The following is a 13056-nucleotide window of genomic DNA, read 5'->3' on the forward strand; positions in this document are numbered from 1 at the left end:
CACATGTAAACTCCATTGTAGGCTTTGCGTGAAGCCTACAATAAGTTTACTGAATCGCAGGGAATATGTTTATCTTGAACACTGGGACCAAGGTTGGGGTGAATATCTACGCTAATTTTTTGAACTAATATTTTAGAGAGGGAAGAGTGTGGCCAGTTATACTTTGGTCTAGGTTTGATATCTGATCATAAATTTGGATGATTAGTTTTAAAATATTTATAGAATAATAAATTGGATGTGGTTTGTTTGTAGAGATAGGGTGTTATAGAGAAAGGTTGGGTAGATGGTGATAATTTTTGTGAGGATTGGTTGAAGTCCTAAGTATTGAAGTAGATGGATTTGATAATTGGTGATAAAGGCTAGTACGATGAGAAGAAATAGCAAAATATGATTTAGGTGCATCTTATTTATCTTGAATTTTATCTTTATTGTAAATTAGGATAAAAATGTTAGGAGGGTAATGAGTTTGTTGTAGAGATGTAATTTGATAGTTATAGGAGGCAAGGCTTAAGACAATTTGTAAGAGAGTTGTTAGTAATAAGGTTTGGGTTGGCTGCCCTCATCCCATTACTGCGTTTGTGGGGTAAAGGTAAGAAGACATGCTATTAAATAGAATTGCCTCTCACTTCCAGGATAAATTTCCCAGTGATTTTAATAGGAAGCTGTGGAGTACAAACCAGAACTATAAAAAAGAAAAAGCCAAGACACGACCCAAACACAGTAGTAAATGTTAGCACTTTCATTCTTTAATTATTAAACAAGAACTTTTTCATACAATGAATCAAGGACTTGACTAAAGAGCTTAAAAACTAAGCCTAATAAATCACGTGACAAAATAGAACCAATAAAAAAGCAGTGTTATACATTCTGTATAGAAACATCAATTAGACAATGAATGTAGTCATCAAAAGAAACTATCAAAATCATACAACTTGATAAAATACCATTTGAAATAAATAAAATTAGTACCTTTGCATCTGTAAAAACCATTTAATATTTATAAACTCATTAAGTCCTGGAGCCCGATTAATATATTCTCCTCAAAGCAATCAACCAAAAAGACTTATAAAAGCAAATGGAAACAGATTTTCTATTTGGGCATCAGTAAAAGGATTGAACCCTTTTTTGCCCCACTCCCATTGAAACTGGAGGTACTTTCAAAACATTTTCACCATGGTTCTAGTTTTTCTACAATCAGAGTTCAAATTGCTGCCATTGCAACATTCCACATAGGCCATAATGATTTTTCTATTGCTTCTCTCAGGATATCAAAAGCTTTCCTCAAAGGAACTTTTTCACTGAGGTCTCCTATTTGAGAACCAGTTCCTCCATGGGATGTCACATTGTTACTTCAGTCATTGAATCAGAAACTCTTAGAGCCTGCAACATTGGCTAATCTGAAGTTTCTCTCTTGGAAAATTGTTTTCCTGATTGCTATTACCTCCACTAAATGAATTTCTGAATTACAAGCGCTTGCATGCATGACACCCTTTCTCATCTTCCACAAACGCAAAGTGTCACTGAGAACAAATCCTACCTTTCTTCCAAAAGTCTCATTAGAAGCAAATTTGAATCAATCCATTGATTTGCCAGCCTCTTTTTTCCAAAAAGGAAAACATATGCTTCATACATTAAATGTTCACAGACAAATTAGATTCTACTTGCATTGTACCGAAGATATTAGAAATTCAGAGCTTTCAAATTTGTCTGCTTTTCTGAATTAAAATTGGGAAACCATGTGTCAGATAAGTAACACTTTCTAAGTGGCTATCAGACTGCATTCCATTTGTTTATGAGACTCTGTCTCTACACTCAAAACCGAAAGCTCACTCCACTAGGGCAATTGCTGCCTCTATAGCATTCATGAAAAGAAACATTGATGACATTTGTGCAGTGGCAACTTGGTCACCAGTTCATACATTTATATGTCATTACAGAATGGATATGCAGCTTTGAGCTCTAGCATCCTTTGGCTTTGCCATTCTCAAGAATGCCTTCCTTATACCACCCAGGTCCTTTTAGGCAGCAAACTTGACATACTTAAGTCGTTATTTTGTTCTGTTATCAAGATATTTTCTTTGTGATTAGAAACAATCAGCAAACTCGATCTGAGGTAGTTTAAGGGCCTTGTGCCCAGCTGGACTTTCCCGGTAAACAAAACAAATTATACAATATCTTCTCATTAGTATTAAAAAATGTGCACATTGGTCGGTCAGCCTAACCAGTGTGCTTGTTGTAGACCGAGTATATACCAATAGAAAAAGTCTGCTGAAGTATTATTGAGCAGCCAGTCTTTTCTATTGATATATGCTAAAGGCAGACCAAATACAAGAAAAATCAGGTATATTTTGCAGAACTAAAAAAATGAAAAACTGACCTGATTTTCCTTGTATTTCTGTGCAGTATCAGCAGAACTGTTGTACCTCTAAACTGTCTGGATTTTTTGCAAATGTCCACATTTTTGCCTCATAAAAATGCAGTGGAGATTCTGTTTTCTTCATTGCTTCTGTTGAACAGCACTGATGTACTGTGCAAACATGGGAATGTATTCCCATACGCATGCATGGTACATCAGAAAACACGGAAGAACAGGGAAACAATGCAGAGGGACACTAACACAGTACATCAGAAAACACGGAATAACAGGAAAACCATGCAGAGGAACACTACAGCACCATTATACAAAGATATTTAAGAAAGGTAAGCAATTTCTTTCTTTGTTTCATTGTATAATAGCAGTACCCATGAATAGGTATGGGTAGTGCTGGATTTACACATGTTTGCCTTTGTTTGATCACGAGGATAACCACACCAACCTTTAACAAATACAGCATTACTCATACACATTCAGGGGTTATTGCTTAAATAAATACTAATAAAATAAAAACACATCCATCATAATTGGCAAATATGTGCCTTATAGCTCTGCTAAGATTGTGTGGAAGGTGTGGAGCAGGAATCTGTTTTCTTGATTAGGACCATAGAAATTTCCAATTGTCATGTCTTTCTCAATTTAACTGCTAATAATAAAAGCCCAAAGTAGTCCTGAGTCTGGACAGATGGTAATGCCTTTTTAACTATATAGCTTGCTCACGGAAAAAGGGTATATTCCCTAGTGGCAGGAACACAGAGTTCTTTCCTAATGTTCCATTGGCCCATGATCCTGTTTGGTAATGCCCTTGCCAAAAACTGTAATAAGTAGAATGCAAATAATTTCTCTACCTGCATAGGAATCTGCAGTAGTTGCTTTTTGGTTCTCCCTTTTGACTGTGTCCATTCAGTGGTATAGTATGCTTCATCTTAAACTGCAGCCAAGAATATACCATTGCATTAAACCGAAAAACTAACAAACTTCATTTATTATTCAGTGGGTTAGCTAATCAAGAAGATAGATGTGAACTTTTGACACATCATAATGAAAGATTAGCATGTCTTCGGAGTAATGCTTAACTTTCTGCCTGCGCGAGTATGATGAGAGAAAGTACTACCCGTTTAAGAATGGTATCATCGGCCTTCTGTAGCATGTGTGCTCACAGATATTGGGCTATCCTGTAGACAATGTGATAGGTTTTGAACGTACAAGCCCGGTAATGACTAGTGATGTGTAATGGCATAGTAAACTCCAATTTGAGTCCCAACCATTTATCACTGCCGGTTATCATATATCACTGCCCTGAAGTGGGTAGTGCAACTGTCTTTCACCAAAACAAATAATGATAGCTATAACAGTTAAGAGAAGTGGGTCACCACCACATTGCATGTACTGAAATAATCATCACAGAACTGATAATAAGCACAAAAGCATTTTCATTCTGACCTTATTCCTAAGTGCTTTACTTTGATAATTTACAATCCATTGGGAGTTACCTGTAAGTAAGTCAGGTGGGCACAGGTGGTGCAGTTACCACTGCCACGACCTGCACAACAGCAGTCCTTTCTTGTTTCTTCTTTAATAGATCTAAGTCTTTTGGTGTCAGATATGGGTCCAGAAAATCCATAGTGGACAGATGGCTCTGCCAGCAGCGGTAATGATTAGTGATGTATAATGGCATATACAGCTGTATTGCACTGAGTCATGTTGCCTGGAGTGTTGAGAGTTGGTATCAGGGTTTACAGCCTTAAGAAACAGAATGTTTGAGCTACAGGTCTTCTTCTTGTTAGGAAATTTCTCAGCCACCTCATGAAATTGTAATAGCTTTCTTTTGGCTTCTAGCCCATGATTTGTTGAGGTGAGAGATCCCCCAGTCCCACTCTTCTCGTGTCCAGATAAGCATCGACCTCCAAAGGGTAATGGAAAGGCATAGACATAGTTCCTTTGTAAACCTGCACTATAGCTGGGAAATGTAATTATATGTGGAAGCCCAGTTCTTTGAAACATTTAAATGTAGGTAAAAAATTTTACTCTTGTTGTAGATTGCCATGCTGTAGTCTGACATGAACCACACCATTGTCCCCTTTATTTGACAGCTTTGACCCAGTTATCTGGAAAGCCTCTGTACCTCTTCCCTGTCATTGTAGTTCAAGAATTTTATGATGAAGTGTTGAGTATGGCTAGAGGGGGATCTACCCTGTATTTGATGGGTCTTTTCAATGACTTTTGGGCTATTCCTCTTTAGTCATGTGGTCAGTTCTTGTTGAATAAAGGCAGCAGATCACTTCCTTCCTATTTAGATCCAAGACAGCCAGGGAGCTCTTTCTCAGTGCATTCACTTACATGCGCATCCTGAGCTTGCCCCCTTTACTAGGAATTATGCAAGAAAAGAACATCTGTGTCTAACATATTGTATTCATTCTCATCTGGATCTTTTCCCATCATTGATTACAATATTAACATGCACGATCTACCTCAGAACTCTTCACTTCCTTGTCATCACTAACTGTTCCTCAAATACCGCTTTAAATGTAGCTAAAGACTATTCTGTATATTTTCCAGCCCTGTGGCAACTAGCCCCAACTAGGTCCTAGATGACCTGGGTTTGATTAGCGGCTCAGGTGTTTGTGGAGCTGGCAGGGAGGGATGGTCATGCCCATCCCAGGGAGGAGGGTGTTTGTCTAAGTGCTCCATGAATGGAGGCATGGTCCATGCAGGGAAGTACCCTTCATATGTAATCGACAAACATAAGGGAGAGATTGAGGATAGGCCATTAAATAAACCCCTCCCCCCAGCCAAAATGTTCACTGGCATGACCCACTAGGATGCAACTTAAGATCCACGCCAGCCCCAGCCATGAGTCAGAGAAGGTCTGGGTTTGGAAGGAGGAGGAGGAGCCAGTTGCCCTGGAGATAGACTAGGTGCACTGGGACAGCCAGAAATTATGAAACAAAAAGGGGGAAGACCATTCTCTATATTTGAATCAAAAATATAGAACATGTGTTAGCTGATACACAATATGCTGTGAAAGGTCACTTAAGTCGGGTCTATATTACGTGATCGAAATCTTAGGTTATCGAACACCTAAAGGACGATCACTAAATATCGAACCCTGAAGATCGAAACCGGCCATTTCCACATAGGTAAACAATACCATTGGCCAAATTTAAAAAAAAAAAAAAGTTGTAAACAAAAATATACCAACTCCGAGATTGCTCTACAGCGGAGAAAGAACAAAATCCGCGTAATGGCCAAATGACTCATATCCCTGAGTGGAAACGGCCGTTCGCAATTTTTAGACTTCGACATTTAGTGATCGACCTTTAGGTGTTCGATAACCTAAGGCTTCGATCACGTAATAGGGGACCCTTAATTCTGCTTGCATTTGTTGAGGAATATTGCTTATTAGTCCATATAATTTAACTCTGTAAAAGAAAAAAAATACCATCACAATAAGAGTTTTAAATGACTCATTAAACTGATAGAATCATTAAGACCTTGATGTGTTACTGAATTCAATAACAGTTGCCTTTCTACTTCAAATTTCTCTACAGATGATTTGAAATCACCACCTCCACTGCCAGTTCCTCATTATCAAGAACATAAAAAAAATGAACTTCCTAAAATTATAGCAAACCAAGCTATGTCTATGCAGTGCATTTTCTGTTTGTCTCTTTCTTGATAGCATAGATATACTCGTATATATGCTGGCAAGTTTACTTCCAGCCATACCGATATAAAAACGTTCACGTGTTATAGCTAACAAGATAAGCAGCACCACTTAGCAGATAGCCGGAATGCATTTTTCTTCCTATACTTGTTGGGGAACCATAGTACAGTGACATAAGAACTGTTTATAAATCTACAGTACAGCAAGAAGACATTTACAGTTGCCTATTTGTCTTTTATTGGTTACTTTTTGTTATTGTCTCTTTTCAGAATTAACGAGATTAGATGACATTTTGTTTACAAAAACAGGAACTTCACCCACTGAAAAAAGGTCACGGTTCCTTCTTATTTTCCGGTTAACTAGGACAGTTTTCTTAATAGTCAGAATATCCACACGATAACCATTAACCAGGACTGAACCGTGCTCGCTTCTTGTTCTTACCATTTTGTTTTGATTGTGTGTCCTTATTGTTCAGGATAGGTGCATAATGAGATACCCTATTTTCAGTGATTGCATAAAAATAACTGCAATCATATCTTGCTTGTAACCTCATGACAAGAATAAAGTACCCATTTCTTTTTTAAGAATCTTTGTTGTCCAAAAGTAATTTGCTTGATCTGATTGCTTGTGTCCTTAATGACATTTTGTTTCTGTTGCTCCCAGATGTCATACAAATTTTTGAATATAGATTTTCTATAATGTTTGATGTAAATTGCTGATTTACTTATCTTTAAATAACTTTATATCCAAAAATTCAGTGTCACAATTTGACCAGTTTAATTTAACAGAGAAAAAAAATTAAAATGTAAACAAATTTGTGTAACTATCTGTCCCTAGCACACAAATGTTGTCAGAAAAGTGTCCATTGAATTTAATGAGTTTAAAAATTACTTCCTCCGCAGGACAAAGTTGGTGTTGGCAGGTGTCATCATTGTGCCCATAACAATCCTACTGAAGTGATGATAACATTTGTTTTGTAAAAGAAAAAAAAATATTTTTAAGCACTAACTCTAAAAAGATAGTGCAGCAATTAACCAAAAGAAAGTCTAAAATACTTTTAACACCTATATTCTGGAGAATGACCGTGTATAAATTAATAACATCCAAAGAGACAAGGACCATATTTCCATTATTTCTACACTATTTGTTTAAATAGTGTAAAGATTCTGTGACACAGATGCAGGGACTGCATCTTTTACAGTGTGGTCAATGAACACTATCAGTGTTTTTTGTCTTCTTTTTACAATGTCATATGTCACATGTTCGCTTCCAGTGCACAGAATAGGGCATAAAGGTGAAATCCAGATGTACCATCCTCAGAACTTCTTTGTCTTCAGTTTGAACGCCATATTTGATCATTGGTTTTGAACACTCGTTTGTCTGTTAGTTACCAAGCCTCTTCAGATAAGTGTCCCATTGGGGGTTTTGTTATCTTATCTCTTTTTTGACTTTGGTTGTTGGTTTCATGTCCTCCAGAAAGGGGAAATGCCAGTGTGGGAGACAGATTCCCCATAAAGATCGTCACAAGCATATGTTTATTTTGCTTAGGTGCTTCCCATGACCATACATCTTGCAAAATTTGACAGGTCTTTGTCCCTAAGATGTGTAGTCGACTCTCCTCCTTGGCTATTTATTTAGAAAACCAACGTCTAAAGCTGTTAGCTAAAGACACCATGGAATGATCTTCCTGGCCTGAGGGTTAGCCATCTGCAAAGAAGAAGACCAAGAAAACTTGGTCTGATTCTTCTGCTGTGCCGCTTCCGTCAGACATCTCTCTTGAGGCTAGTGAAAGCCTGGAAGACTGCCTGGATTCTCTGTCAGATTCCTCTGCCATGACTGCTTCAGAGGCCAGCATGGATCCAATTTTATGGGCTTTGCAGATGTTCACTTCAGATGTATAGGGGGGACCATGGCTGATAATTACCAAAGGGCCTAGGGGTGTTCCTCAGATTTTGTCGAGGGAAGAGATACCGACTACACTAAATGAATGTTGTCGGGTCATATTCTCCTAAAATCTATAATGTCCCCTTGAAAAAGAAACCAAAAACAAGCATATTTCTCCTGCTGCCAACAATCCTCAGAGTGAATGGCAAAACTCACTCAAGGCCTGTTTAATGCCTTTAAGGCTCTGAAACCTCCTCATGGGTGTCTGTTCCTGCTCCTCCTTGGTCTTTTACCCCTCTTAAGAGGCATAGGGAGCAAGATTCCCCTAATGAGGATGGAGAGTCTGATGAGAAATTCCTAATTTATTATTCCAAGATTCCTTCCCCCTTAGACTATGGTTTTGAGGAAGACGAGTCAATTAGTCCTGACTCTCCTTTTGAGGTGATTTCTTTTGGTGAGACAATTTCTCAAATGATGGAATTTTTTAAATGGGATTGTGCTCAGGTGTGCTCAGGTGTCTGATGTTCAGAAGAGGTACTATGAACGTCTGCAAGTGGAGTCTCCTAGGCCCTCTGCTGTCCCTCCTGGTCAGGCTCCTAATTACCAGTCCCCTGCTCCCAAAAAAACTGATAGGTTTTATAAGGTGCATCTGAAAAGCCATCAAAACTGTTGCCTTCTACAAAGTTGCTTCCTTCTGACAAGGGCAGCTAAACTACAGAGAGGTTGGGTAAAAAAGTATATACTTCTGCTACCTTGGCATTTAGAGCTGTGAACTACCAGACCCATATGACCATATATATTTTGGCTCTTCTCTATCAGGCCCGTCAGGTTATTTCAGACCTTTGTAACTCTGAGGGGAAGACTTCTGCTTTCTCTGTATTAGGAACATCATCTCAGGTTGCACATCATTCCATTAAATGTACCTGTGATGCAGCTGATGCCTCATCTAGGGCTACTGCCTTTGGTTCTGTATTGATGAGGTATTCTTGGCTTTGGCTTCAACCTTTGCCTGATGACATCAAGGCTAAGTTGATGGATGCAGCTCTGGACAATAAGCATTTGTTTGGTGCTGATTTTGCTAAGCTGTTTAAATTCCTCCAAGAAAAGGGTAACGCTTTACAGGATCTGAAACATTTTTGTTTCACCTTTTACTAAATTTCAAAGGTATTACCCTATCAAGCTGCATTTGTTCGTAGACAGTCTTACCCTCCCCCCAAAGGTAAGAAAGTTGGTAGAAGGGGTCCTCCTTCTAAGGCTACCCAAACCCCTTCAGCTCAGAAACCTCCTTTTCCTGACAAACCAAGTGCTGTCTGACTATCCTTGCCCTGCTCTTCTCAGTCACATCCCTCTTTCTCTTTGCTTTCTCTGTCCCTTTCTGTTTGGTTAAAGATCACTCATTACTCCTAGGTTCTTCCATAATACACCAGGTGTATTACATTGTTTGGAAATCTCTTCTCCCCTTTTTTGGGCATTCCTAACCCACCTTAGGAGCAACTGGCCTTTTTTCTAAGGTAATTCAGGGTCTGTTGGCTCAGGGAACAATTTAAGACTTTTCATTTCCTCAGAGGGGGCAGGGGTTTTACTCTAGAATGCTCTCTATCCCCAGGAAAGAAGGCACTTGGAGACCCATTCTGGATCTCTCCCAGCTAAACACCTTTTTGAGGGTTCCTTCTTTTCGGATGCCATCCCTTCAAACCTTGTTTCCTCTTCTACTTTCTCAGGCTTTTCTTGTTTCTCATGAGCTTAAGGATGCTTATCTACATATTCCAATTCATCCCCTTTTCAGGAAATCTTTACAGTTCTATGCTTCCTGGCATTTTCAGTTCTCTGCTTTGCCCTTTTGTCTCTCTACTGCCCCAAGGGTTGTCACCAAATGCCTCCCTTCTGTGATTGCTTTCTGCAGATAGAGGATAATACAGATCTTACCTTACCTAGACAACTTGCTTATTCAGGCCTCTTCTCCAGATATTTTACTTCAGCATCTACTGTTTGCTATTTGTTTCCTGAAAAGCCTGGGGTTTACTGTAAACTTCCAGAAATATTTCCTGACTCCTTCTCAGGATCATGTTTTTCTAGGGTGCAGGCTCCAGACTTTCAATGATGGCATCACTGCCTCTTCCCAAAGATTTGATTCTTGATTGCTTTCTTTCAATACTTTCTTCCTCTGGCTTCCCTTACAGCCAGGGAGTTTCTAAGCGCTCTGGGTTAAATGGCTTCCACCATTCCTATGCTTACTCTGGCCATGCTCCATATGAGGAAGCTCCAGTGGTTTCTAAAGTCAGTTTGGCTTCAGCATTCTCATCCATTAGATTTACTAGTCCCTCTTCTTCCATGTCTCAAGTTGGAACTTCAGTGGCAGATTCATCAGTTGTCCTTCAACCCAGGACTACCTTCTCAACTTTCAGTTCCCTTTCAGGAACTCTTCACGATGCCTTGGACTTGGGATGGGGGCCTCTTTCTTTCCTTTCACAGTGCAGGGCCTTTAGTCTGTTTGACAAGAGAAAAACCACATCACTATCAAAGTGATGAGAGCTCTTCTTTTGGCTCTTCAGGCCTTTCATTCTTTTTTGCTTCCAGGGCCCCTCAGAATTCTCACAAACAGTACCACAGTGATGTGATATATCAATAAGCAAGGGGGAACAAGGTCTTATCTCCTGTTCAGACTAGCTCTTCAGGTTTGGGATCTGGCTGTCCAGCATCAGGTGACCCTTCAGGCAGTTTATATTCTCTCAGATCAGAATTTTGTGGCAGATTCACTGAGCCAGTCCATAACACAGTCCCACAGTGGATGCTTCACAGGGATGTGTTTCTGGACATAGATCTACCTGAGGAGTACGCCACTGGTGGACAATTTGCCTCTGTTCTGAACAGACAAGTTCCTGTCTTTTGCACCAGAGTCCCATGTCCTCTGGCTTGGAAGGTGGATGCCCTGTCTGGAAGGGGATGTTTCTTTATGCCTCCCCTCCCCTTCCTGTCATTCAAAGGTCCTATTCAAGATAAAACAGGATGCTTCCAAAATCTTGCTGGTGACTCCATTTTGGCCCAGACAGCATTGGTTCCCTCATCTTCTGCACTTAACCAAGGGCAGTCATCACAAGTTACTTCACAGGGTGTTCCTACTCAAATAAGACAAGGGATCTCTCTTCCATCCCCACCTGTCTACTCTTCAAATGACATTGTGGGTTATGGGGTTTGATCCCTTTTAGACACCTTTTTTCAGAAGACATGCTTCAGGTCCTGCAGGAGTCCAGCAAACCTACTACTAGAAAGTCTTATTTGCCCAGAAGGAAGATATTTTCTGTCTGGTGTCTTTTTCTTAGCATGGATCCATTTATTGTGGATGCTCCTTTGGTTCTTTGTTATTTGTGTGAATTGATCAATACTGGATTTGCATATTCTTCTCTTAAGGCACACCTGTCAACTATTTCTGCTTTTCTGCCTTTGATTTCCCCTTTGGCTTCTGGAGTTGTGGCCAAAGAGCTTCTTAAAGGCATCCTTCACATTAGGTCTCCCAGGAAGCCTGTTTCTCCTTACTGGGACCTTAATTTTTTTTTAGAAAAATTGACTCAGGCTTCTTTTGAGCCTGTGGCTTCAGCTTTTATAGCATTGTTCCTGTAAGACTGTTCTTCTTTTGACCCTTACCTCTGCCAGATAGGTGTATGAGCTGTGAGTTATTATGGCTTTTCCTCCTTTTTTGGTTTATCATAAGGACAGGGTGTCTCTTCGCACTAATCCTTCTTTTATGCCCAAGGTGGTTAATGAGTAGTGTCTAAATCAGTCTGTTCATTTGCCCACTTTTCCCTTCTCCACAATCTGCTAGTGAGAAGGTTCTTCACACCTTGGATTTGCATAGATAACAACATAAATAAAATAAATGCTGGTATTGCTTATGACTGTAATCTGCTTGAAACTAGCATTTACTAAATGTTCAATTTGAATTATTATCTTGGAGCTTTTCTCCCCAGGCCTCCACTGAAAATGGACATGTATCCAGTCGGACTATACCGGTGAACAAATGTAAAATAAAATAAATAAATATGGTTTGGATAGAACTACAGCCATTCATAAATCTGAGCAGGTTTTTATTTCCTTTCATCCTAGGTCTTCAGGTATGGCTGTTTCCAAGCAGACCATTTCTTCTTGGATATCTAAAGGCATTTCTTTTTATTATTCATTTCATGGGAAGAGCATTCCTTCTTCTGTTAAGGCTCATTCTACTAGGGCTGTAGCCTCTTTTGGTGCTTTTTTTTCAAGGATTTGGATACTAATTCTATTCTTGAGGCAGCTGCCTGGACTTCTGTGCATATTTTTACCAAGCACTAGAAGTTGGATGTGATTTCTAGGGCCATTGCTGGGTTTGCAAGGACCATTCTTTATGGCTTGCTGGAGGGCTGTGCTGGCCCTTTCTCCTCCCTATCTTCCTGATCTTTTGTACTCTCCCTATTGTAAAGAATACTGCAACAGTGATATGGAAAGATATAGTACAGTTGTGTAAAATCTTACCATAACAATAAATGTCCTTCTCTTCACTTTTGCAGTATTTGCTCCCTCCTCTCCTTGATCATTTTTCCTTCTAGATGTACTTGTTACCTAATAGTATCATTAGACTGTTCCTACTGGAGCTTTTTAAGTTTTGAGGATGGTACATCTGGGTGTCACCTTTATGCCCTACTCTGTGCATGGGGAGCATACACGTGACATATGGTGTACCCATTACAACCTAAATGCTTTGGTATACTGGCTGGATGTCGAGCAGGCAGGATATCCCTATTGTAAAAAATACTGCAACAGTAAAGGGAAGGACTCTTACAGTCAGATTTTACACAGCTGTACTTTCTTGCACCATATGTATACATATGACACAGTTGCAGATCAGAGCTTGTGTATGTACCTTTAAGAAGCATTTCCAGATGTAGCACATTCATATAAATAGTGAACATGTGCAGGCAGCAGTGCCATTTTGAGGGAACAGACAGAGTGTTAACATGTATGAGTGTGGTTGCCATTCTGTTTATAAGTTTAAGTTTAAGTTACAAAGCCTCATTTATTTTGTGTCTGTGTGTTATAAAGTTGCTTGAACTGAACCCACGAATGTTTGTCAGTTTTATCCTGACCAGACGAGAGACATGGT

This window comes from Protopterus annectens, chromosome 16.part0, assembly GCF_019279795.1.
Source record: "Protopterus annectens isolate FY-2018-M chromosome 16.part0, PAN1.0, whole genome shotgun sequence".
Taxonomy (NCBI): domain Eukaryota; kingdom Metazoa; phylum Chordata; order Ceratodontiformes; family Protopteridae; genus Protopterus; species Protopterus annectens.